Source organism: Pyxicephalus adspersus, chromosome 2, assembly GCF_032062135.1.
Source record: "Pyxicephalus adspersus chromosome 2, UCB_Pads_2.0, whole genome shotgun sequence".
Taxonomy (NCBI): Eukaryota; Metazoa; Chordata; class Amphibia; order Anura; family Pyxicephalidae; genus Pyxicephalus; species Pyxicephalus adspersus.
Window position 1 is genome coordinate 136,557,403 of NC_092859.1, and position 27,485 is coordinate 136,584,887.

At 40.7% G+C, this 27,485-nt stretch overlaps 1 protein-coding gene across 2 annotated transcripts in view; it reads right to left on the bottom strand.

The window, feature by feature from the left end:
• Positions 1–25,388, bottom strand: part of GLCE (glucuronic acid epimerase) — a 50,565-nt gene extending 25,177 nt beyond the window's left edge. For both annotated transcript variants that reach the window (XM_072402564.1, XM_072402565.1), the window contains exon 1: positions 25,240–25,388. The gene's annotated coding sequence lies outside the window, so the exon portion shown is untranslated. The remainder of the gene's footprint in view (positions 1–25,239) is intronic.
• Positions 25,389–27,485: the final 2,097 nt, after the last annotated feature.

A 27,485-nucleotide genomic window follows, 5' to 3' on the forward strand; every position in this document is an offset into this window, starting at 1 on the left:
ACATTAAATAGGGATTGCAAATGACAGACTAATACAGACAGTGATACAGGAGGAGAGGACCCTGCCCCAAAGAGCTTACAATCTAGTAGGTGGGGGAATTTCACACACCTTCAAACACACGCATGGTTCCAAGACTTCTCTAGAGCTGCCCCGACTCTCTAGAATGGTCTTCCTCATCCTATTTGGCTTGCTTACTTTCTGCTCATTTTAAAAAGGCATTAAAACCCATCCTTTCCAACTTGCCTAATTATCATCTTCTGTCTCTTAAATCCTCACTACTTCCCACCACTACATATCTACCATCCTATTGTGTGTTACTTCCCCCACCTCTTAGATTGTAATCTCTTCAGGGCAGGGTCCTCTACTCTTCCTGTGTCACTGTCTGTATCTGTCTGTCATTTGCAACCCCTATTTAATGTACAACACTGTGTAATATGTTGGTGCTATATAAATCCTGTTTATTAATAATAATAATACTTTGTATACACTTTAACACAATTTAACAACAAGTGTTATCTACCCACAACAAAAGTTGGTCTCTTATAGTCAGTCAGCTGCTAAATAACCTTCAAAATAATTTAAAATCCAATTGTTATACTGGATCAGAAATTCGATTGTAAATGAAAATCTGTATACTCAGTCCACACTTGAAAAACATACATGGTCCACAGATAAAAGAAAAGCAAAGATTACTATTACCCTCCAGAAAAAGGCTGAACACTGGATCTCCAGAAGAAAAAAACTTATCCAAACATAGCTGAACATGCAACAGCCTGAAACAATGCAAAGGATAGTTAACCCAATGACACTAAGCTGACATAATGAAAATTGATATTCTATAATTATTCTTTGACTTGACAGCTAAACATTTAATGGAAAGGCAACATTTATAGCACTGCAGTTGATCACTAGGAGTGGAGGTGGTAGAAAAACCCAAATAGGGTTGCACGATTAATGATAAAATGACTGTTCCACCAGCTGCGAATAGGAGCCCAACTGGGGCCCGATTATATTAGAGGAGCCGATTTAGAACCCTCAGCTTTTCATGGAGTCATTGACAAGAGCTACATTAAAATCAGAACAAATCATGATGAAGACTGTATATTATACTTTCATAATGATTCAGTAAAAGCATCACTATCTCCCATAAATATCAACGTTCTATGGGGGTAATATAGTCAGCTATATATTCAATAAAATCCCTTTGGTACAACACACAATGAGCCATGGGAAATGTAGGAAAGACAACAAGCGTGCACTATCTTCTTATAAACCTCTGGAACACTCAGGCCATAAGCGAACATCAAGAAAAGTGACATAATTTGCTTGGCGTGTGAACGAACGGTACCTCGGTTCCGCTGTCAGTGTCTTCGATAGCCGACAGGCTTCACACTGGAGTGGAGATCTAATGAAGACTGTGTTTTCCTCTCTGTGTAATCACACATGCTCTCAATACCCCAGGATGAATTTAATAAACAAAGGCAGCTTTAATAATTCAGGCTATCACCCACAGCAGCCGACGCGCCTGTCAGAAACACTCTGTGGAGCGGGCAGTAAATTCTCTGCGCTTCTCAAAGGCTTTGCATGTGTTTAAGAAGGACCCGGCTGGCTGGTAAGCTGGATCTCTACACCCTGTCCAATTAGTCTCATCTTTAGGTGGAACAAATCAGCGAGACAGAAACTTGGAAATCGACAACCAGGCATCCAGTTTTGTGAAGAAATAAAAAGGTGAAAATGATAAACACAAACCAAAATGTCTGACCAGCTCACATTTTATTTCTTTTCTAAAAAAAGATACCTAAAGCAGACCCCACCATCATACATGGGATGGAGGCGGATAAGGATGGGGGGCTTACTACATAACTATTACATTTTAAATAGAATGCTAATAGTGTACATTTTTGCTTTACTTTTTAGCAGGGTTAGACGTTCTCTCAATTGTTACTTCCTGTCTGAGGAAGAATAATCGATTCATTTGAAATGGCAACCTTTGTCACCATGAAAGAACGGTAAAATTTTAGATTTGCCCCAACAACGAGAGAAGGGGGAAACCCGAATATGAGAATTCTCTTTAACTGGAGAGATTTCCTAAAACTTTCTGTAATATTTCTGGGTGTTTCTTATTTGTATTTCCTAAATGTTTGGGTATCTTCACCCTTAACTTACCCTGATTATTCCTAGCTGCCATTTTCATTACTGTATTTATTTATTTTATTCAATCATGGAGTCACTGGTGGCTTTACCTAGAGCAGTCTCCATGCAAACACAACCAGTCGCAGAATCTCCAATCTATCAGACAGACAACCACTGATGAACATTTTGATCGAAGCAAAAATCCTGCCTTAAAGCTACGTACACACGGCAGATTTTTATTGCCCGATAATCGGCATCGGCCAATTATCGGGCAAAAATCTTCCGTGTGTACAGTCGGTGTCGTCCATCGTCCGGACGACCGACCTGCCGGATCCACGGACGATGGACGTACACACGGCAGATTTTCGCCCGATAATTGGCCGATACCGATTATCGGGCGAGAAAAATTTGCCGTGTGTACGCAGCTTAAGTGTCTCCTAAGACCAATGCTGAGCTATGGATGTTCCTAAATGTAACTTTTGTTAGCTATAAGTTGTCTAAAGTGACTTTGTACGTGCAAGTATGGGGGCTGCAAATGCTGACCTCCCCACTGCTGAAATGCGGATGTTTTAGCTTTCTAAGTCTGGATCTGGAACAAAATATAGATAAGGCGTTCTAACACCCAATTAGTCTGCTTTTTGCAGGTCTTTGGCTCAAGCGGTCACACAATTAGAACTTATGAAAAGAAGGGTAACATATGTTTCTCATTACAAGTTCACTTAAAAGCAAAATTCCAGTTTCTCAATATAAACCAATTTAAATACATCTTTCCGTATTCTCTCTAGTGCTGGAAATACCAGTAACCACTGTCACAATTCAAACTGACAACTTAGGAATCAGTGCATAGGCAGCAATGGCTCCATTCTGTTGTAGTCAAGTGTGCAAGGAGTAAAAGGTAAAAGGGGTTTAGTATTTTGTTTTTCTAACTAGGCTTTAAAAATGTAGCATGCAGTTTTAAATATGTTATTTGTATGATCCTATTTGATGTACTGTTAATTATCCGATATACTGTATACTATGTTTATATCTTGTCCTTTCTCTGTTTTTTCTGTTATTAATTCTGAAAGTTCATAATAAAAAAAATCAGTTTAAAAAAAAAATGTAGCATGCAAATAATAATGAGTGTGTGTACACACACACACACACGCAAAGGTTTGTCAAACAATTCAACTATCTGCTTAAATCAGTGCAGATCCCTAGTATGCTGCCAAAACAGCCTTGACCTATCAAGATATTGACTTACTATAACTCTGAAGGTGCCAAATGGAGACCCATCGCTCTGCTGGCATGCCTTCCTCCCACAGAGGATCTTACAGCCATCTCTTCCTCAGGTAAACAATGCACATTTAGATTATCTAAGAGTGGTTTATCAGATCGGTTCAACTTATTTCTTTGCTTCATGGTCCAGACACACACATACCCATTGTAGGCAATTCTGCTGTGGATAAAGGTCAGCATGGGCTGGTCTGCAGCTACACTACGTGTTCTGGTATTTTTCACTCATGGCCGAAATTCCAATTAATAGAAACCACCTTAACCCCCCCCCCCCCCCCATTTACTGAAAAAAAAAACAGCTATAATTCTATTATTACATTTATAAGTTGCATATCCCATAAGTAACAGAGTATGAAATCCCAACAGTAACAATTGTAATAAATCACAATACAAATATGTTCACACTTTATACACAAACAGAATAAAAACCCTGATGTGGTCACTAAAGACAAGACATCCATCAGAAACTAACAGTAGGAACAGTAGGAATTCCCTACTTTGGCCCTCCGCCCCTGTTGGGTTTTCATACTTTGACCATGCATTAGCTTAGTTGGCTAACCATCACCAATTAGTCCTCAACAATGATCCTTTTTCTTGCTCATTTTTTCCTTTAAGAACTGACTGTTCACTTGATGCCTATTACTGTATATTCAAACCCCTGCCAAGTGCCATTGTATTGAGATAATCAAGGTCAGTGGTTTAATAACCGATATTTGTGCATGCATATATATTAAATCTATCTTACATACAAAATAATTTAATTCTTTTAGTCAGAGAGACAAAAATACTTTATATTGGTACAACCCGGATTTTAGTGCTGACAAAATGTGTTATAACAAGACCACACAGAAGCTTCAGGCAATTCCCTGAAGGCAAAATGTGTAGCTGCTTTCAGATCTGTTCTGCTAAGCATTCCTTCCTTATAATTATGTACCCATATTGATTTAACTTTTAATTAGCCCTAAACATCAGAGAAGCTTGAAGTGGACAGACAGATGTAGGAGTTGGAATGCGTGTTTTCTTCCACGTGGCTTTACATGAATGAAAATGTATAGGAACAGGAACAGAAAGAACATTTCGGATACAGTTTTTCCTTGCATTGAAAGTACTTTGTGGTCACATGAGAGTCCATTTTTAAGTATCCTTTATAGTGGGTAGCACAGTGGCTCAGTAGTTGGCACTCTGGCCTTTGCAGAGCTTATCTGTATGGAGTTTGTAGGTTCTCCCTGTGCATTCCAAAAACATGCAGTTAGGTTACTTGGCTTCCCCTCAAATTGTCCTTAGACTGGAAAAATAACATATGACTATGGTGGGGACATTAGATTGGGAGCCCTTTCGAAGGTCAACTAGTGACATAACTATGGACTTTTTGCACCAAGCCGCATATGCTCGGTTTCATGTAGATTATAGAAAAGACTGGGAACACTCCGGTCAATTTGTTTTCTTGCAGAAGAGACCTAGCCTGTCCCATCTACAAAACAAAAAACCTGCATGCAGAAAAACATATATATATTATATAACAAATATTCAGGTTTCTTGGGGTGTCTGGGGTGCTCCAAGACATATAAACTATGTTTCAAAGACTTCAACTCTTACACGCACAATTTAAAGCCAGATACATTTAGGAATTCAGCCGTAGATATTCGTTTATGAGGTTTTAAACACACGGCTTCTTAAAAGTGAATCTTCTCCTTTAGATTGACATTTATCTTCACACAGCTTGTCAGGTGTCAGCTTTTGAACCTGCTGTGTTAAATACACAAGCTGCTTTAAAATCACATTTTGATATTGCCAACCACATCAGGTTTGAAACATTTATTAGAGGAAGAAAATGAATCCTGTTTCATGACAGACAGCCCCTGGCAGTCCAAAAAAACGGTGCTGTCAGGTCTGACAACAGTTAGTAAACAGTATTTTAGAATGCAAAAATCACTGATTATCTGAGAAGACCAAGGGCAATATGCCACGTGCATTATCAAAAAACCAATCCAAAGTATTATATGACTACAAATCTGATTGGTCTACAGCAGAGTCTGAAATTTTGTAAGCCAAGGACACACATACAAAATATTGATAAGATATTTGTTACCATTTGCATAAAGACTTTTTTTTAAATATGCAAAGCAGTAAAGTGAGAAGATTACACTGTTGATAAAACCATCATTTAAATATATTGAGTGTCATTTCAATGTAAATGCTTATCTAAAAAGGTGCCAGAAAAACAGTGTTTTGGCACATTAAATAGGTTGAGTGTATTGGCACTGCGCTGGCAGTTGGAGGGGTTTAAATGGCTATAGCTAACTAGATTTCGAACAGACAAAGTTTAGGTGCCCCTGTCTTTGTACCCACATAAGTCCAATAAATATTATTGGGCTATAACATTTACAGTCACATTTAAATCTCAGAACAATCATGATGCCCAGCCCTGTTTTCTCATCTTAGTTCCTCAACTTCCCCTGTATTATTGTTTTTTTATCATATGTGTACACTACTATTAATCCTTCCTCCAGCGCGAAATACCTCTGAACCCCAAAGAAAATCCACCTCCACTACCACTGATCCCCTAATTTGGGCCATATATACAAGACCTATAACCCCATGGTTCGTGTGACCTGGTAAAGTCTCCTTCCTACAATCAGTTCCCTATTCAACACTGAGCAAGAATTCCATGGGACATCTAAGTCTTAACAGCTCGCCCTGTATTTTATGAAAGCAGTGTGAATTGTAGACACAGTATGATATAACACTGTGGTGTCTGGAGAAGTGATGCAACTACTCCTTGATATAAATAAGGCCCTTAGTGTTAATGTCAATAAGCACCAATGCAAGACATAACAGAGTTCACATGAACAGGCTAGAGCAAAAAAAGTGCTACCCATGTATAGATTCTTCCCAGTGTCACCTCTATTTTCAGCTTGATTATTGGACAATGAATGAGTATCATTAACCCATTGACCAATACGCAACAAGCAAAGGACTCCATATATTATGGATTACAAACACCTGTGGCAGGGTAAGCCAGTTCACATATATGTACTTTAACCATTATTAAGAAACTTGCCTGAGGTACCCTTTAACAAACCAACCTCGAGATAAAAGACTATTTGGATAAAGACATCCATCTTTGTAACATGCAAGTTGCGAGAAAATCTAAGGAGGAAAGAATGCCTGGGGGCTATGCCTGCCATCAGCATGGGATAAGTGACTATGTGGGAAGATAGATGTTTCATCTGCTCAGTGACTTGTGGTGAAGTATTATCCTTCCTGTACTCTCTATAGATGTTCATAGGACATACGTCTTTTCACAGCAAGAAGAACAGCAGCTGCAGGCTCCTCACATCTGGTGTTCTCTGCATGGTGCCACTTTCTTTACCATACATATAGAAAGGAAAATAGGCTTGAAACACCGCTCTAAAATTAGTAATTTTCTAACAGGAAACAAAACCTATTTTTATCATGCTTCTTTCCTCTTGGACCTAAGTATAATGATGAAGAAAATATAGCTGTAGACTAAAAGACTCCTAAAGGGAGCTCATGGCCAGGCTATAGCCATTTAAATGTTTACACATTCCTTACAATTTATTATATTTATTCTTTAACCCTCCCTAGCATTCTAATTCCGACCAAATTTCCATTCAAAAAGCGTTACATTATTTTTTTTGCATGAAAATTTACATTGTAGGCTATAATTCTTATGCATAACTCATCGAAATATGTTCAAACTTATTAATATGTAATAAACTTTAAATTAAAAAAAAAAAACATATATATATATATATATATATATATATATATATATATATATATATTGAACTCAGTACAGCTATTTTGTATTGAATCCAATACAAAATGATTTGAATTTTCCGCCACTCCACCCGGCCGCACAGACATCACTGCGAAACCCCGGAGATCGTCTCTACATTGGGTGGCTGAAGATTGAAGAAGAAGAACATGTCCCCAGGACCTGCGGGGACCGGCAGGACACCAAGGGACAGCGACAGAACAAGGAAAAAGTGTTTTTTTTTTTTTTTTTAGGTTAAAGCGAACCTGAGTGTGGTTTAGCGCTATTTGCAGGTAAAATCCACCCCTATTATTTAACAGGATAACCGCTTGGGGAGGGGGGGGGGGGGGCTTAAAAGGAGTCATCACCAACCACTGTGAAACGCTTTCAGTTCTCCCTGCTTCTCCTTCTAAAAGCTCATGTTTGGAGTTCACCTTTAAAGTGGACTGATCAACATTTTTACCTTATATAGTACATATACCTTATCTAGTATAAAAAGTACTGATCTCATGAATGAGCATGCTGCTTTGAATCACTGACCCAGAAGTGAGAAATTCTGACTTCCCCAACATTCATTTGTTGCATCGTTGTCCTGTATCTATGACTCAGAAATATAGAAGTCACTTCCAGGCACGCAATTAGCATTTTTTAGGATAAGCTGGAAAAGCAGTCCAAATATTTCTCTCCTGATTTTTTATAAGCAGGGTCCTCTCTACTGCCTTTGTCATTGTTTGTATCGGTCATTTGCATGCCCTACTTACTGTGCAACACTGCTTAATATGTTGGAGCTATACAAATACAGTTTATCAATAATAAAAATCAAAAAGTTACTACCTGTCCTATTGTTCGAGAAAAGGAATTTTTTTCCTGTTGGAGCAAGTTGAATAAGGGTTTTTTTTTTTTACTTCCTCTGGATCAACAATGCCTAGGGGCATAGGGTTTTTATCTGGGATATATTTATTTCCCTAGTGGTTGAACTTGATGGTCTTGATGGACATCTTTATTCAAGCTAACTCTTCACTCCTCAGCTTTGGTTGCCAGCATACCCAGCAATCCCGACTTGCCCTGGGCATGTCAGGACTGAATGAAATCCTGTGTGCATGCACAGGAGGTTCGTTATCTCAGCCCATCAAGAAGGCGAAAGACTATTTGGGGAAAAAAAAAAAAAAAAGATGGTGACGCCGGCGATGGAATAAGGGGGGGGGGGGGGGGTTGCAGGATTAGTTTAGATATAAAGATCATTAACATGGAGTAAAAAAAAAATGAATAAAATGAAGCAAAAGGTACAGCAGCTTACAGAGACTTTTTGGTGAGAGTCCCTCAAAATCCTGTATAAAAACTTCTGGTCTCCGAGCAAGTCACAACCATCTGGTTGGACAAGCAACAGCTAAAGGTAAACATTTTTGTGTGTTGCAGAATAATGGGACACACTCCAGAAAGACATAAAATGAAAAGCAGCTTTGGAGACGCATCCGTTTTGCAGCCGCATGGATTATGCACACAATTACAGATTCCTCCTATGCAAACACATCAAAACGCAGGCAAGCAGAGGATTAGGATTATAATGTATCCATATGTATGCAATGCATTCTGAAGATTTTCTGTTTAGAAACATACATGCACAGACCTAATAAACTACATCCTCAGGAATTCACTGCAAGAGGGAAACCAAGGGAGAAGCAAACTAATGGCTACTGACCATTCCACTGTACACCATTCCACCGTACTAAAGGGTGCAAAACCAATACATAACATGGTGGTGCCATTTTATCCATACAAAATAAGAAAATACAAATATAACCTTCTGGGATCAGACTGACCAGTTTATCAGCTTGCACACATTCGCCACCACTGGCAGAAACATATTTGTCTCCAATACATTCAGCACCAGGTTTATGCGTTATAGATACTTGGCTCCTACACATTTCTAAAATCAAGTGGACACAAGAAGATCCACTGCCACTGGGCTGCTCGGATTGATTTTTTAATCTAGCAATTTATTGGGCACAAGCCCCAAAACAAACCTGTACAAATGTGTACAATGTTCTGCTTTTTTCATGGAAGTAAACGTATTTTAGCTATGATGGTTTGTACGCCACATGATGTAATACATTCAATCAATACTTATCAACATGTTTGATGGGAAATGCAAAAAATGCTTGGTTTGATTGGTCAGTTGCTGATTATCTTCAGATCTTATGATTTTATTGGATCAGAGATAATTACATAATCAGTTAGTTTGAAAAAGAAGACATAAATCCATTAAGTTCAACCATCAGGGAAATAAACATATATCAGATATAAAACTCTTTGGAGATAGTTGATGCAGAGGAAGGGAAAAAAAACCCTGGTACAAATTGCTCCAACAGGGGAAAAAAAATTCCTTCCTGATTCCATAAGGCAATCGGATGTTCCCTGGATCAATAGTCTCTGTTATCTTTAAAGCTTTAATCCCCAGGTATATTCTGTGCTTCTAGAAATACATCCAGCTTTTTCTTAAAGCAATCTATAGTAGTTGCTGAAACTACTTCCTGAGGGAGTCTATTCCACATTTTAACAGACCTTACAGTGAAGAATCCCTTCCTTATCCGGAGCTTAAACCTCTTTTCCTGCAGAGACAATTGTCCTTTGTAATGATTAAACTGAATAGTTGAGAAGAGAGTTTTCCAAATGGACCCTTCTCAAGAGAGAATAGATTCAGTTCGGCTAATCTTTCTTCATAGCTGAGCTCCTCTATTTCTTTTATTAGTTTAGTTGCCCTTCTCTGCACTGCACAATGACCTTTTTGTGAACTGGTGCCAAAAACTGGAATGCATATTCCAGACGTGGTCTGACCAATGCTTTGTACAGGACTTTGGGCAGGATTTTGTCTCCATCTCTGTAGTCTATTGCTCTTTTAATACAAGAAAGTACTTTACTAGCTTTAGATAATAATAGCATGCAATGCCAAGCTGCCTTAAGTCTATGATCTACCAGAACCCCCAGATCCTTTTCCATTTCTGACTCCCCCAAATGTATAGATGATAACAGGTCTGCATGTACTAAAGCCATCTACACAGAAACATACAACAGGTATATAAAAGGAACTTTCAATCAAGTATAGAAAAACCTCTCCAATTTGACATCCTCCTCTAATTATATCAATCAACTCACCAGAATCGCACGACCTTTGGATCATTAAAAAAGGTCAACAGTGCATAAGAATCCACTTGGCTACAGTCTCTGATCTTCCCTCCCTCAGCACAAACCAATCTTCAGCAGATATCACAATGTTCATACATGCTACGGAGAATGTCCTGCTACTCCAGCTAGGGAAAACTGGAATGGAACTGTGGAATGGAATTCCACAAGTTCCCGATATAATAGGCTGCGTACACACGTTAGACTTTATTCGTTTTAAAGGATCTTTCATGATCTGAGCTGGGTTACCGCCTTAACCTTACCATCATTGGTAGTGAAGGGGAAGAGATGGTTACTATACTTCTATTCTCCCAGTATGTTCATACATCCCACCTGATTGGCTTCTGGTCCTGTCCCTAAAGTCTTAGGCTGTGTACACACATTAGATTTTTGTCGTTGGATCTTTCACGATTCTTTCCAATGACATAAGACAAAGATCCTGCTGTAAGGAGAGGGGAGTGGGGAGAACGAGTGAGCATCACCCTGCTGCGACGCCACCCCTTCACTTGCATTACAGTAATTTGTAGTTCATGAATCCACCAGGACGGCTCTATGAATGAATGGCCACTGTACACATGTTAGATTCTCGTCCGATACTAGACCTGAAGCGCTAATGGGACGAGAATCATCTGACGTGTACGTAGCCTATCTACGTTAGTAAGCAATGATGAAGTTCGCCAATGGTATAGAAACAGCAAAAGGTAAACCCGACAGAATTTTTTTACCCAACTCTAGCTTATCTTAAACATAAAAAGTTTAGAAAAAATAACAGCCAATTTATTAATGATTTTTCATTAATTGGCACTGACAATGTATCCAAAGTTAAATTGAGAATATTTAAAGCTTGTACATTAATATCATTTTGCTTTTCCATTTTCTTCCGCTCATCTCTCTCACAAAAACATTAGCAAGGCAGATAGCTATACCTAACCGAGCACATATACAGTTTAGAGAATTTTAGAGGCTTTCCGGACTAAAAACATTATATTTTGTTCCCTGACGTGACATGCAATTTTGTGAAATGCACCCTGAGACAACAACAGGTCAGAGGGATGAAATGGTCCATCTTGTCAGCTCTCATGTAGATGGCTATTAGTACCACAGGGGTTAGAGAAATCCTCCTCCCGTCCCTTGCAAATGTTTAAACTGCTTTTTAGAATTGCGGTAGAATGGTCAATGAACAAGATCTCGGACTCGGGAGAATTACGACATTATGTAACCAAAATTCAAAATAAGGGCACAAACACTACTGTCTGCCAGACGACTGCTCTGGAACATTAAATATTTAAGGATTAAAACGAAGTCTCCTGATGCTCCGCTCCAAAGGTTTAAATATTAAAGCTATTTTTCAAGCTTGCCTTGCTAATGTATTCTGCTTTTCCGTTTAGCCGCTTCACATATCTGGCTTTTTGTGTCTGGTGAGAGGCGGAGTTGGGCTTACAAACTAGGTTTCCTCAACCACCACATAAACCCATTTATATTGCGAGGTAAAGTGGATCTAAATCCAAAGTGGATGACATTTCCATAGCTAAAAAACTCCGTGCCATAAACAGTTATCAAAATTTTGATAAAAATAATTTCTTGTATGTGCAGAGTTGGGTTGTAAAAATAGCTCCGAATTATATATGCCTTTTAGCAATGTAATAATAAAGTTCATCTCCAGGCAGATATAAAACACAAATAATTGCAGCTTACCTCCTTAAAGTGGACCGGTCACTGAAAATGATGCAAGCTGCCATTGCCGAACACATGCTAAAGAATGCTAATCCTAGGTTGTAAGCTCAGAGTCCTCTCTCCTCCCGTATCACTGTCTATATCTGTCTGTTATTTACAACCCCTATTTAAAGTTCAAGTGCTGCATAATATGTTATTTTATCAGTTTTAATTGGAACTAAAACCCATTTCCAAAAATTATGACCAGGCAGGTCCTTTACTGCAGAAGAGACAGGTGATGTCCCTGCTAAAATAAAATACCCTTACATGCCTGATCGCTTTTTTTAAATAAGCTCCCGGTCCCTATTCTGTGGCAGGCACTGCTTTCTTGTTCTGGAGGAACTCCAGTGTTTCCCTGAAGTCTTTGTATTGAAGTTCATAGATTTTTGAGAAAGAATAAATTCACAATTCAAGCACCTTGAGAGGTTTGTGATGGCTAAAACTAAATTGACGTAAATAGTTCATAGTCTAGACATAGGCGCATTTCTGTCTTTTGTACAGCAAAAATTAGACTGGGGAAGGGGAGTGAATCAACTCAAAAAAATTATATGTGCTTCAAGTGATAGGTTGGTGGAAGGAAAAAGTAGAGCAACATGGGCAGCACAGTGACTCAGTGATTAGCACTCTGGCCTTTGCAGCGCTAGATCCCAGGTTTGAATCTCGGCCAGGACACTATCTGCATGGAGTTTGCAGGTTCTCCCCCTGTTTGCATGGGTTTCCTCCCACATTCCATAAGCATGCAGTTAGGTTAATTGGCTTCCCCTAAAATTGACCTTAGACTGTGGTAATGACGTATGACTATGGTAGGCACATTAGATTGTGAGGGACAGCTAGTGACATGACTATGGACTTTGTACTGCGCTGTGTAATATGTCGGCGCTGTATACATACTGTGTAATGATATTAACGTACAAGCTCCTCTGGGGCTGGTTTTTCTTTAATTTTCCAGGCAAGAGATATGGTGTCAAGAGATCCGTAAAGAAGCTGCAGCAGCAAAACATTCGGCCTCTTTACCTGCTAGAAAGGACCATGCTGTGTGGCAGAGTTGCACAAATCACAGGACTGCATAGACACACAGAAATCCTCCTAAAGTAAAACATCTCCTGTATGCGCATTCATATTTGTATTTAACCTCACTCTTCCTTGCAACCATGGCAACGGTATTCATTTTGCACCAAGAATCTGTAAACCAGACCTTGCACTAAAACACAAGGTCTTGCTACGTCCTATCTGATTAACGCCAAAAATAAAAATTTAAACCTAAAACAGGCAGTTCAGATTCAAATATATTTACAAAATGTATGCAATGAATATACATGAAATATAATTACGTACAAGTTTCTAAATTAGCCTGGCGGTATATGGGAGACTTCTTTTATGTTACGCCTAGCTTTTATGTTATGGTAATAGGGTTGGTCACATGCAATAAACAACAGCAAACCCTGCAAGCAACACATCTAAAAATGTAAATCAAAGTCACAGATTTTTTCCACACGGATTTGCATATTTTTGCAAGCGCCGAGCTGGCCTTGAAAAACTGTTTGTGAAGTTTCCTGCAACTAAAGCAAATAAGGGAAGTCTTTTATTAAAGAAAAAATAAATATGCCTGCTTGCTTATTTTAGAATTTGAAAAAAAAACCTACAATAGCCTACAATAATGTCTTCCAAACAGGCAGATGGGCCCAAAAGGATCCGTTTTTCGCGTGAAGCCATTTCACAAAAGTTAATAAATTTAATGGGCAGCATGGTGACTAATTGGTTAGGACTCCTGCCTTTGCAGCGCTAGATCCCAGGTTCGAATCTCGGCCAGGACACCATCTGCATGGAGTTAGCAGGTTCTCCCTGTATTTGTGTTGGTTTCCTCCGGGTACTCAGGTTTCCTCCCCCATTCCAAAAACATGCTGTTAGGTTTATTGGCTTCCCCCAAAAAACTTGATCAAACACTGTAATATGGACATATGACTATGGACAGTTAGTGACTTGACAAATGAACTTTGTACAGTGCTGCGTATTATGTTGGCGCTGTATAAGTACTGTAGTAGTAATATTATTATAAATCCCACAGAGATGCAAAGCATATGTAGAACCAAGTTCAACCTCCAGACAATTCTCAGTATTGGGTGAAGTACAAATTTCCGGTTGATCCCCTAATAGGTCATTAAATTGAAACTTACTGGATTTCATTGTTTTACAGAATCTCAAGTTAGAAATGCTACATTAACATTTCATGCAGCATTTTCCTTTCTGCCCACCAGCCAATGCTACATCCAAGGCACATTTGCCAGTATTGGTTTTCTGGCAATCTTTCAAGCACTTTAACGGCTGGGGTACTAGCTGGTGATGTGTGCAGCACACCACTGATTTATTGGTTTCCTGAGAAAGTTACACTGAATGCCCGTACCCATTATGCTCAACTTTCAAGCCCTCAAATTGCTGGTGCCAACAGCACCATAACAAATGCAATGTAAATGAAGGCCAAGATGGTGCCTTGGTTATAAAGAATGGAAGGATTTAGGAATGTAAGAATGGAGGAAAAAGTTAAGTCAGATGCAGCCGAAAGCTGAAATTGGAAAAAAATCTAATTGCTAGGCCAAGTTCACATGGACGTTGCAGCAGATGGTTCACTCTGCCATTAAAATATCAGTAAATGGCACAAATCATACAATGGATCCAGAATTCAGATCAAGGATAAACCTGACTTGTTGCCTGTCAGGTAGACAAAGTATAAAACATTTGTCTGCTTTACTATTCATTTGTAAGATTTTGCTCAGTGGTTAGCACTCTGGGCTTTGCGCCTCTAGGTTTCAGGTTCGAAACTTGGCCAGTGTGCTATATGCATGGAGTATATTCTCACCATGTCTGCGTGGGTTTCCCCTGGGTACTTCGGTTTCTCCCACATCCCAAAAACATGAAGTTAGGTTAATTGGCTTCTCCCCAAATTGACCTTAGACTATTAAATACATATGACATTAAATTGTGAGGCCCTTTGAGGGACAGCTAGTGATATGACTATGGCTTTGTACAGCGCTGCGTAATATGTTGGCGCTATATAAAAACAAGTAAATAATAACTATGATCAAAATTGCTTTTAGTAAGCATCTGTAGAAGACTTAAATCATTGGGGCACAAATACAGCCAGGTGGTCTTGGCAATAGCTGGACACCAGCACTGATCTCTGGTGTATACGTCACCCCGCGGAAGTAGCCGCTATAGGCAGCACTGTATTTCCTTCAATATAAAGTACACATACAAAAGGCCTGCACTTGTAAAACACGTGGCGAACAGTTTCCTATTAAAATAGTGCAGAGTGTATTTCAAGTTTTAATAAAGATGTTACAGATGACAACACTCAGTATTAGTAATACGTTGATAACCTTAAATACAAATGAGGATATGAACACTCACATGCTGCCCAGATACATTAGCAGTGAAGCAAAAGAAAAAAAACCAAAGCATAAAACATCACTTGGAATCAACATGTCCCAGAAATGTGCCATCAATCAGAAGGAAATCAATATGAATTACAGATCCCTACACTCTGCCAAAGAACAAACGGAGAGGAGGGCTGTCTGAAATCAGCAATTAGAAGGAACATATCATTCAGGACAAACAGCAGCTTCACAAAGTACTGTGATTACCTTCCATTAGAGCTCGATATTTCTCTCTCTACCAGCAATGACATTTCTGGTTTAGATCTGTTTTATGTTAAAAAGTCACTTTTTTTTCCCCCTTCCGCTTACTTTAGAAAGCTTTAATAATCATATCGTACTTTGCAAAGAGCTTAATGCTTGAGCCTGGTGGAGGCAGCAATTTTGAAGGATGAGAATGTTTCTGTGAATCCGTTTCACTGAAAACAGCAACATTGCCAAGGTACAGAGTCATTCTGCATATGGTCTTCATGGAAACATAGCCTAGGAACTCAACAAGAATTAGTGAAGTCATAGATGCACAGATGTTCCTAGCAGACTGACAGATAACCTCATGCATGTTGGCTCAGCCCACAAAACTGCTGCCTCCGCAATATATGAGGGTTACATCTGTGTGGCAGTGTGCAGAGTGGGTCTAATGTAAAAATACTGAATCCATTCTCAATGGTTGCCACATCCTCACATTTATTAGTCAGGAGTAAAGAATTAGATGTGGTCTCTCATGACAAATACAGTGTTCTCCCCAGACCTTTTAAACCGGGCGCACCACCCAGCATATTTTAGTAACCACCCAGCTGTTTTTGGGTGGTAATGATGAGTTGTTAATATTAAACAGGATTTTTATAGCACCAACATACTAGGTAGTGCTGCACATTAAAAAGGGATGCAAATGACAGACAGGAGAGGACCCTGCTCCGAAGAGCTTACAATCTAGGACAGCGGTTGCCAATCGGTGGTCCACAGCTCTGGTCGGTGCACTCCTGAGCAGGGTCAAGAGAAGGACCCCGCCGGGGGGACGCACCAGCCAGAGCCGCGGACCACATCCCCCGAGCAGTTCCCAGGCTCAGGGAGGTGGGCTGTATCCCTGCACACAACCCGCCCACTCTTTCTTCGCAGGCTCAGATCTGCGATGGCAGAGTGGGGGGCGGGGTTATGGCATTATGACATCACTACGGGGTTCCTCCCCTTTGACTGACAACCAGCTCCCAGCACATGCACGGTCAGAAGCCGGTAATTTTAGTGGTCCGCGGGACCAAAAAAAGTTGGCGACCAGTGATCTAGGAGGTGTAGCACACAATAGGGGAGAGATATGTAGTGGTGGGAAGTACTGAGGGTATTATTAGACAGAAGGAAACGGGTAAGCAAGTTTGAAAAAATGGGTTTTCAGTGCTCTTTTAAATGAGCAGAAAGTAGGAGCAAGTCGAATACAATTGATCAAAATACATGGGCTGCCACCTGCCTACGATTTCATCGCACCCAGCTTAAAAAATTTCTGGTTGAACACTGAACTATGACCATATATTTTGGGCTGCAATATTCAACACAGTGCTAACATGGAAAGTAAAAAGACTTATAATCTTACTATAAGCTAAAATGTGTGATGCAGACCCCCTCCTACTACAAATAAACCTCCAGCAAGGATGTCAATATGTCACCAAAGATAATTAGTTTTATTTGCTGGATTGATTAGGATTTGTGGTGACCTCATTGCTTCAGGTTGCAATCTGCTCCTCACCCTCCTGCATGTTGTCAGCGATCTACCCTTTCTACTGTGTTTAGTGAACAGAAAAAGTATACGGCAAAAAGATTCCCTTTAACAACCTTTCAGCCTTTTACATTTACAAAAAATTTACAGACTCAAGAAAATTGTGCTTGCTTCAGTCAGAATAGGACTATTCCAGATTTACTGTCTCTAAGGCTATATGCACATTTGTTATTCAATGAATCAATAAATACTATGATGGTGCACACAGACATATGTTATTGGGGGGATTGCTTTGTTTCTGACACATATTGACATGAGCTTTCATCGATTTAAAAAAAAAATGAAGAAGAGGTTTGAATGGGCCCTTAATCTGATTGCTTGAAATAAAGCAGGCTGACTCGAGTGTCAGATCTTCAATAAATCATTCTTACAATGTGCACAGGATGTAGTAAGTTAATAAAATTATTGAATGAATCAGGGAGGTGCCTTGACTGATTCAACAAAACTCTACTTATCAATAGTGGAGTAGTTCCTAAGGGTATGTGGAGTCCCGCTTCTGAACACGGTTGCTCTGCACAGCTAGACTTCCAGAATCGTTTTCAGGCAAAAAAAAAAAACTTGCAATTACAAAATCCTGTACAGGCTTTTATAGGCATTTGCAAGTCTATGGAGATATTTGGATGGCCAAACAATCCTAGAAGCTATTAGCAGCTTCTGAACCAATGCTTGTAAAAGCCTAAAGACTGCACAAAAAACACCTGTTTACTTTCATTTAAACTATTTTTACAAGGCTTTTGTAAGCCTTTGCAGGCTGTAAAAACTCTTACAAAAGGTCTGAACATGCCCTAAGGCTTCCAGCTGTGTCTGCCGTCTAACTGAGAATAGTCAAGGATATATAGGATGATATATAAAATGCTGGATACCATTACCATAAGAGAGAGGTGTGGAAGGTACACATGCTTGTTAAAGTGAAACAAAAGTATGTGACCAGGCCGGCTTTACTGCAAATCAGGACAGACTATGTCCATGTCTCACCTGCCTGATTGCCGTCCCAGCTGTCAAAATTCAGTTGCAAGAATGCCCAGCAATCCCACTGCATGTGTTTGGAGGGAATGAACTCCTGTCCGCCTATACAGAACCTAAGCAATCTCAGCCTGGCCAATTAAGATGATGCAAGGAATGTGCAAAAGAAGGACAAAAGAAGATGGCAGTGCCTACAATGCTACAGGGACAGGCGAGTATCCACTGGGTTAAGTTCTGCTTTAAACACGGATTATGAGCACTTACATCAACATTGGACCACCATTCAACTTACGGGGATGTTTATATGTGGACCTTATGTAACTACAGCTGACATTGAAGGTAGAAAGGAAAGGTTAGCAGTGTTCTCCCCAGCCCCTTTTAGCTGGGCGCGCCAGCCAGCACTTTTCAGTAACCACCCTGCTGTTTTTAGGTGGTTACTGATTGGGTCAAAATTCAGAGCCTTCCACCCACCTACAATTTCTTCCCACCCAGCTTAAAATTCCGGGTGTTAGGATGTGTTTATCCTTGCTAAAAGCTATAGTTTTTTGCCTAAAAGAAGCCAACAGTCGAGATTACTTGGGACACCACTTCACCTCTCACACTACACTGCACATTCATAAATGGCCACATTTGTACTCTGACCTTTCGTTAAAAACATAATTTGGTTCCAGATTGTACAGGTTTTGGCAGCCAACGCATAAATGTAGACTGCTTAAGTTGATCACACCAATCTGAAATTGCCAATGTGCGACATGCCAGACAAGTAAAACATTTTATGGCCTCTTGACTAATGAAATTGGCAGCATTACCGGAAAATATGAGCCTTGGAAAAGTAAATTCCAGATACTTGCGTGAACATACAAGGTAAACTTAAGAATTTTATTTGGGTTTAATAAAACAGTTTAGTGAAGCAAAATATAACACCTGAGCTCCACTAATGGCTATAGACCAGTCATTCTCAACCATAGTCCCTCCAAGAGGTTGCTGGGGATTCCTTGAGCAAGGGGTATTTTTCTTCTTTTTTATTTAAGTGAAACCAATGAAGTTTTGACTATTTGTAGGGTGGTATTCTTTTCACTTGTCAGCAATGTAAGGCATTCTTCCCACTGACCACCACGCTAGTGTATTGTAAGTTATAGGCATTGTAATTACTGTGAGGGGTTCCCCCAGATCCTAAAATTATTTCAAAGGCTCCCCCATGTTAAAATGGTTGAGAAAAGGTGCTCTAGATGTTGCCAAAGGTTCCTCCAGCTGTGACTTACTGACTTCCCAAAACGATTATGCCTTTATAGTTTTGAGACTAACACCACTTGGCCAAGACAGCTGCATAAAACAAATGCCATTTATATCTGTCTATAAGGACAACATTCTGACCATCAATATATGAAGGCAACCAATGCAAATACCATTTTCCCAAATAATAGAATATACCAGAGGTTACCCCCAAAACCTGAAAATGAAGAAATAAGGGGTCCTTGGGGGTTAAAAGGGTTAAGAAAAGCGGCTGTAGCCACCTATTACTACACTGGGTGGTGACATTCTGTCCAAAGTATCATTGGAGACCATGTGCAAGGGATGAATACAGCTGTGCGCAGACTTTAGTTGTGGAAATAATCTAGCATGCTTTTTTAAAAATATATACACACCAATATGCTCAACCCAGAAATGTTTTTAAGCTGGGTGGTAAGATGCTGTAGGTGGATGGCAGCTCTTCAGCCACCTCCCAAAAACAGCCGTGTGGTTACTACGTGGTTAAAAGTACCAGGTGGTGCGCCCAGGTAAAAGGGGCAGGGGAGAACATTTTTTAAAACATGCATATTTAAGTATCAAGATCTGCTGCTGTATCTGATGAAAGATTTGTCATTAATAAGCTTCATGTATGCAAACAGAAAGTTTAAAAATTTGCAAAAAAAATCCATAGTCAATACAATTTTCCATAAAACCTTTCTTTGCTGGCCAGGATGTTTCCCACATGTCTTGATGAAAGCTAAATAGCAATTCTTGCTTTAAATTCATTTTAACATGGGGGGGGGGGGTAAATCAGTAAAAAGGTTAAAGAAAGAAGCAGATTAGTGGTTGTAGAAGGAAATAAAACATGAAACAATTTAAAAAGGCCTTCAAGTAGTTTGCTAAAATCATTAAAAAACACATATAAAAGAAGAAATGAAGTGTTGAATGGCTCTTATTGGCTGTTAGTGATCAGACAAGAACATTACGGCAAGGTCAAAGTCTCCTGCTACTTGTGGAACGGAGGACCTGTCAATCACATGATGCGCGTGTCAGTATAGTGACCTCCTTCAATTACTCAGACTGCTCATTTCCATAATAGATGGCTGAAAAGCATGCTGATCATTTCACTGCAAATGGAAGAATGAATAATTATCTCATCAACGGGACATGATACATGGCTCATTTTATGATGTTCCATCAGCCAAAATTGGGGTGAAAGGTACACAGTAAAAAGCCTGTCACCAACGCACCAAGCTAGAAAGGGGAGGATGTTTATTAAAGTGGAGCTCCAGCTAAAATGATTTATGTATCAAGGTCCCCCACCTCCCCCTTTATTGCGTGAATGAATGAGCAGCACTCTGGAGCAAAAGATGTTCAACCTTCACCAGAGTTAGGCTCGTACACACGTCAGATGATTCTCGTCCCATTATCGTCTCAGGGCTGGTATCGAACGAGAATCTGTCAAGTGTACAGCGCTTGTCTGAGGTTGTTCATGAATCTGTCCTGACAGATCTACGAACGACAAACAAACATAATAAAAGTGAAGGTGGGGGTGCCGCTCCTTCGTTCTCCCCCTTTCCCTCTCCATAGAGCAGAATGGAGCTGTATGTACAGCGCATGTTCAGTATTGTCGTTGGAAAGGATCTTTCAAGATCTTGTGGAACGACAATTATTAAATGTGTGTACGTAGCCTTAGAGAAGGGAAGTGTGTCAATTACGTCAAGGCTTATAGCAGAGTCATGAAAAAAGGGTATGAAAATGGATTTTGGTATTACCAAGAGGGGCTTCAGGGAAGCACAATCATGTGATTGTACAGTGAAAGAAGAAGCAAACTAAATATATTATTACTGCTCTCTACTTCTCTGCGAGCTCCGCTTTGTATGGGACTGCCAATGTCAGAAACAGCATGAGAGGTGGAAGAATTCCAACAACGCTACAGGTCACCGGTATCTGAGTTAGTCACATCATGATCAGGTGATTGGGGAAAATACCTAAAAAGAAAAACCTCTACTACATCTTAACAATAAACTCTTCGGCTATAGCAGTGTTTTTTAAAGCCGGGTGGGAAGAAATTGTAGGTGGGTGGCAGCCCCTGTATTGTGACCAAAATCTTTAGTAACCACCCAAAAACAGCCAGGTGGGTGCACCCAGCTAAAAGGGCCTGGGGAGAACCCTGTATAGCATAATATTGGAAGGTTGTATGGCCAAATATTTGGCTAAATCAAATTGCAGCTTATTACCCTGAACATAAACTTCAGGCAGATAATAAAATATCACACGTGAATGTGTTTAGTAATAAAGAGTATGTTAACTTAGATTAAGCCTTTTCTAAACTTCCCTTTTTCCACAGTGTAGTCAAACATAAAACTCACTTCTTAATATGCTTCTATGGACTACATCCTCTTTTTTTCTTTTTAAATAAATGAATTCTACTGTCAGCAGCTTCATATTTACTTTTCTCAAATACATACAAAACTGATCAAACAAAAGCCCTCTGTTCAGTGAAGTATCCTTGGGACAAAGGGGCTTTAGAAATCTGCCTAAAGGCAGACACAACAGTGTATATATGGCTGGAAATGAGAAAAGTCCCTTTTTGACTAAACTGCGAGGTCAGGAATGCCCACCGATCCAATACATCATGATGGGGGATCGCCACAATGTCATCATTACCATTACTTAGACTACCATTAGATTCCTATCTTGTCATTCATATTGATCCTGAGCTTTATAGCAAACCTTAAGGTGCGTACACACTTCCAATTTTTATCGTTCCAATCGAACGACGAATGATCGATTGGGCAAAAAATCGTTCGTAAAAAAGTAACCAACGACGCCGACGAACGAGGAAAGTCGCTGGAAACGAACGACCGGACCGGCGGATCGGATTGGTATATCGTGCAGGAACGTTCGTCGTTCGTTTTCCGACGATAATAATTGGAAGTGTGTACGTAGCTTTACACTACAATAGTATGATGGTACAGTGTAATACAATGCCTGAAAACACATTCACAAACCCCCTCTAAGTACTTCCAATCTGAGGATGCTGTAACTTTATGGTTTAAACACTTATTGGTAGTGACAAATGATGGCCTCCTGCCTGAAAAGACTGGCCGATAGGAACATTGTAAGCCCCTTTGAAGGACAGCTAATGACAGGACTATAAACTTTGTACAGCGCTGCGTAATAGATTGTCACTATATAAATACTGTGCAAATAATAAGAACATTTGAATGGTAGAAAAGGATAAGCCAGCCATCGGTAACTAGCATGGTAAAGAAGTGCAGGTTTTGGCTAGTTCCCTGCATTGCACTAATGCAACTTGTTTAGTACACTTATGATACTGAAGTTTACTATTGAGCTACAACAAATACTCATGGCCAGGAGCCAATTGGAATTGCTGCATGAACATGTACAGACAGAGCCAGTAAGCAAATTTGATTACTTTTCAGTTTTGCAGCTCCATTGTACAGCTCAGGGTCAGGGAAAGCAGTTCTACCCTCCATTCTATGCTATCTAGTGCATTTATCAAAAAAAGGCAGAACGACCTTACAGATTCTTAGGTGGACAAGACAATTTACATGTGCTATGTTTAATGCATCAGGCTTTGTGTATGTGATATTGTAAGGCAGGGGTGTTAAACTCAAATACACAGTGGGTAAAAGTTAAAAATTTGGACTAAGTCGCAGGCCAACCTTGATAGGTATTGAAAATATATCTACAATTGAGGAAGGTAGCTAATGAATGTCAGCAGAGGCGGGGGTGCTTGTGGGTCCAGATTGACCGACCAGCAGAGCATTCTGGGATTTGTAGTTTTAGCGGTGCATGCACTGTCTACCAACGACCCAGCTCTATTAGACATTTGGTATTTTCTCGTGGGCCAAATATAATTACAATGCGGGCCAAATTTGGCCCACGGGCCTGAGTTTGACACCCCTGTTGTAAGGTATGAGCACTGGGTGTGTTTGGGATTAGCTCCCGAGCATCACAAGTAAAGGTTCCCAGATTACAGAATGCAAGGATTGCGGTATATAACTGGGATGACAGCAATGTCTGAATGACAACTCAATGTATTCAAATTAGGCTGCACTCCCTCTGTAGACATCCAAGGTTTAAAATGTATCCAAATGTAACCTATGCTGACCATGTAGGCCTGCTACATGGGGGGGGGGGGTTCAGTTTACAGAAGTGCAAACACTGCAAGACCAATCAGTATTTTCTGTCTTGGATGGAGCACACCTGGGCAGGCATGTATCTGCTTTACAGGTAGGTTTTTGTTGATGTGATCAGGTGATGTTGTTGTGGGGTACATTTATGGAGAATAGTGGTCAAGGTCTAATTAGAAGAGCTTTATTACAGTCAGAAAATACAATTTTCATACCATGAAGAAGCCTGGGGTATGCTTGTGAAAACAAGTCAAAGCCATAACCAGTTAACTCTCTGATTCCATCTACACTTTGCAAGTTACAACAAGCACGGAAATAATCAAGGACAAACACGAGCAGCTACTATGAGATGTGTCCTGAATTTAACGGCATATAGAATCACATATTATATTACTGTGAAATAGGACAGTGAAAAACAATTACAAAATATAAAATACATGACGTGTATAGAAAATAAGGTTATGCTAGAATTCAAGATCTGTACAAACTGCATCTTTGCACCCATTACAAGCTCAATCGAAGATTTTGAGGCTGGTGGCACCAGGTACCAGTGCAGGAGATGAGAATGTGCAAACATGGGGTTACATTTATATTAGTGGATGTCAGGGATGGGGTCACATAGAGGATCAGTGTAAGGGGGCGTAGGGTAGGGCATTACTATTACTAACAGGGGGTGTGTGGCAAAATAATCAAATGCTAATAATCCAAAATTAATACAAGAAACGTCACAAAGTGTGCACAGCATGACAACACACATGCAAAAGCAGCAAGGAAAGCAAAGTATCACAGAACCCATTGTGCCATAGGGCCCCTCTGAAGAGAAAGCTACCAGAGAGTATTTAGACATTTGAATATATTCCCCTGCCAATTCACACTTTTCCAACAAAGAACAATCTGGTAAAATAGAGTGATTGAGATCACAATGCTCACTCCATTCCCTTCCTAACTCTAACATGTATGTAGTCACTGCTGGCCACAAGGACATACCCATCACCATGGCTAGACGTGGTGTGCCACAATGCCAGGATCACCAGCAAATATTTATACACCAAGATCAATGCAAAAACTAGGAGCTTCGCATCACGCCATCATTATATCACCCATAGGAACCCAAACATTTCTCCCACAGGATCCCTACCATCCCACATTCTTTAGCCAAATACATCCCTTGCCGATTCCTCTGTCCACACCCTTTGCAGACCACCATGGGGTCCCCCCCACCTTCGCACCCCGCCACGGGGTCCCCCCCACCTTCGCACACCGACACGGGGTCCCCCCCCACCTTCGCACACCGACACGGGGTCCCCCCCAGCTTCGCACACCGCCACGGGGTCCACCCCCACCTTCGCACACCGCCACGGGGTCCACCCCCACCTTCGCACACCGCCACGGGGTCCACCCGCCTCCTCTGCCGGCAGCATTACAACCTGTGGAGCCGCTCAGCAGAGCCCAGCAGGTGAGCACACAGCCCCCGACATGACAACATTCCACTATACGGAACCCTCGCAACACAGCCGGGGCTCCCTCCTACACAGCCAGCCCCTGGCACCGCATACCGACTCCTTCCCAGCCTGGTACCGACATCCCTCCCCGCCCTGCATTACAAACCTTCGTCCCGTGCCAGGTCCGCTCTCAGCGCCGAATTCGCCTCCCTCTCTCGGGCCTCGGATCCCAGAAGCAACCGCACACCTCCCGGGGGAAACCACCGCCCAATCAGCGAACTGTCTGCCTGCCACAAAGAAGAACAGGACCTATCAACTAACAACCCGAGGGTAGTATACAGCCAATAAGCAATCAGAACCGTCGCTCACGTGGGTTTCTCGCCTACGAGATCAGCGAATTAGAAGGCGCAAATGACACCTCCTGGGGACGCCAAAACTGCAAATCCCGCCCTTTGCTGCTAGAGATGCAATCAAAACGAGGCTTGGACCGCAAACTGGGTCACATGTTCTGTGTGCAGAATAGTGAGAATCTGGTTCTGTGCAAAGTATGGTTTGTGTTCACTGGTGTAACTGGGTTTAGTGGGTGAGACACCATCGAGCTCTTTCTGAGTTTCATTTGCATTGATTTGTGTAAAAGTGCAATCCATGCAAACAGTTTTGGACACTTATCTCTTAAAGTAAAAGCATAAAGTCTTACTTTATTAAAGAATCAGATTGGTGGTTATTGCAGAAATAAACAGACAATGCCCCTTCTGCAACAACCATTCTTACCTGACCATGCCGGGGAAAAGTAATGCATGGGCAGCGTCAGGTTTGATTGCCAGGAAATTCCAGTGATCCCGGCTTCCCTTGCATGTTCCAGGGATGAATAACCTTTACAGGAATTAGGTCATTTTGGCACAGCCAATCAAGATAGCGAATGGTCCCTATCACACACACGGCTCCAAGACTTTTCTAGAGCTGCCCCGACTCTCTGGAATGGTCTTCCACGTCCCATTCGGCTTGCTCCTAATTTCTGCTCATTTAAAAGAGCACACAAAACCCATCTTTTCTAGATTACCTATCCATCTTCTTCTGTCCCTTAAACCCTCTCTACTTCCCACCACTATATATCTCCTCTCCTATTGCATGCTGCTTCCCCCCACCTCCTAGATTGTAAGTTCTTTGGGGCAGCGTCCTCTCCTCCTCCTGTGTCACTGTTTGTATCTTTCTGTCATTTGCAATTCCTATTTAATGTACAGCGATGCGTAATATGTTGGCGCTATATAAAAACTGTTTATTAATAATAATAATAATAATAATAATAATAATAATAGATGGCCCATCATGTACACAGTACACAGGCAACAAACGGCAATCATGGCAATATGCAGCAAACAATGACAACTGTGGCTGGTTGTAGCAATACACAGGCAACATACCATCAATTGCAACAATGTGCAGCAGTAAACAAGATTTCTAGGTGGTTTTGCTGTTGGCGAAGTGTCGCCACTGGTAGAATTGGTAAGATGTAACTATTGAGATGGGATGTGCCAGTGACAAGTATATGCGTAATAAATAATTGTTTGGATTATTAGTCTGGTTATGAAATTAAATTTTTACCATTACCTATATTAAGACAATTACTGTATACTCACACAGCCATTGATCCTTCATCACTTCTGCAACTGTTGTATCTAGCACTCGCATCCAGTGTCCCATCTTTATCAGAGTTTAGAGAGAATGGTCATGTCATCCATCTATCTCTGCTTTAGACCCATGCAATGTCAATGAGAGTAAATAGGTCATATGTCCCCCCTACCTTGAAGAACCTGAGTTTCTGTTTGGCAGAAGTGGTGGCATGGGATTGCTGGTAAGGAATAACTCCTGCCATTTCCTCCAAGGGACAAGTCTGAAAACTGAGGAATATTGAACAGAATTTCTATGTGATGCTAAACACGGTGGAATGAATGGAGATGGTAGCCAAATTGTGTGAACAGTTGGAGGAGCTTAAATGAGTGTGGTTATTTAATTCCGTAGCCCTACTCCCCTCTAAATGAAGAAGTCAGATGTGTAAAATGCACAGAGTGCAAGGGTCAGAAGTGAATACACAGAGTGCAGGAGTTAGTAAGGAACAGAGTACATGGTTAGGAGTAGGTAGCTTAAAGAATGCATGAGTGATGAGAAAATAACACACTGAGAGCAGAGGTGACAAGCAAGCAACACAAAGTGCAAGGGTGAGAAGTCAATAATGCTGCAGGAGTAAGTAATAAACAGAGTATATAACTAGGAGTAAGTAGCCCAAAGAAAATCAGAGGTTAGGGGAAAATAACACACAGTGGGTGAAGGTGACAAGCAAGTAGCACACAAAGTGCAGGGGTCAGAAGTTAGCAACAGAGTGGAGAGGTAAAAATATGAAACACACAGAGTGCA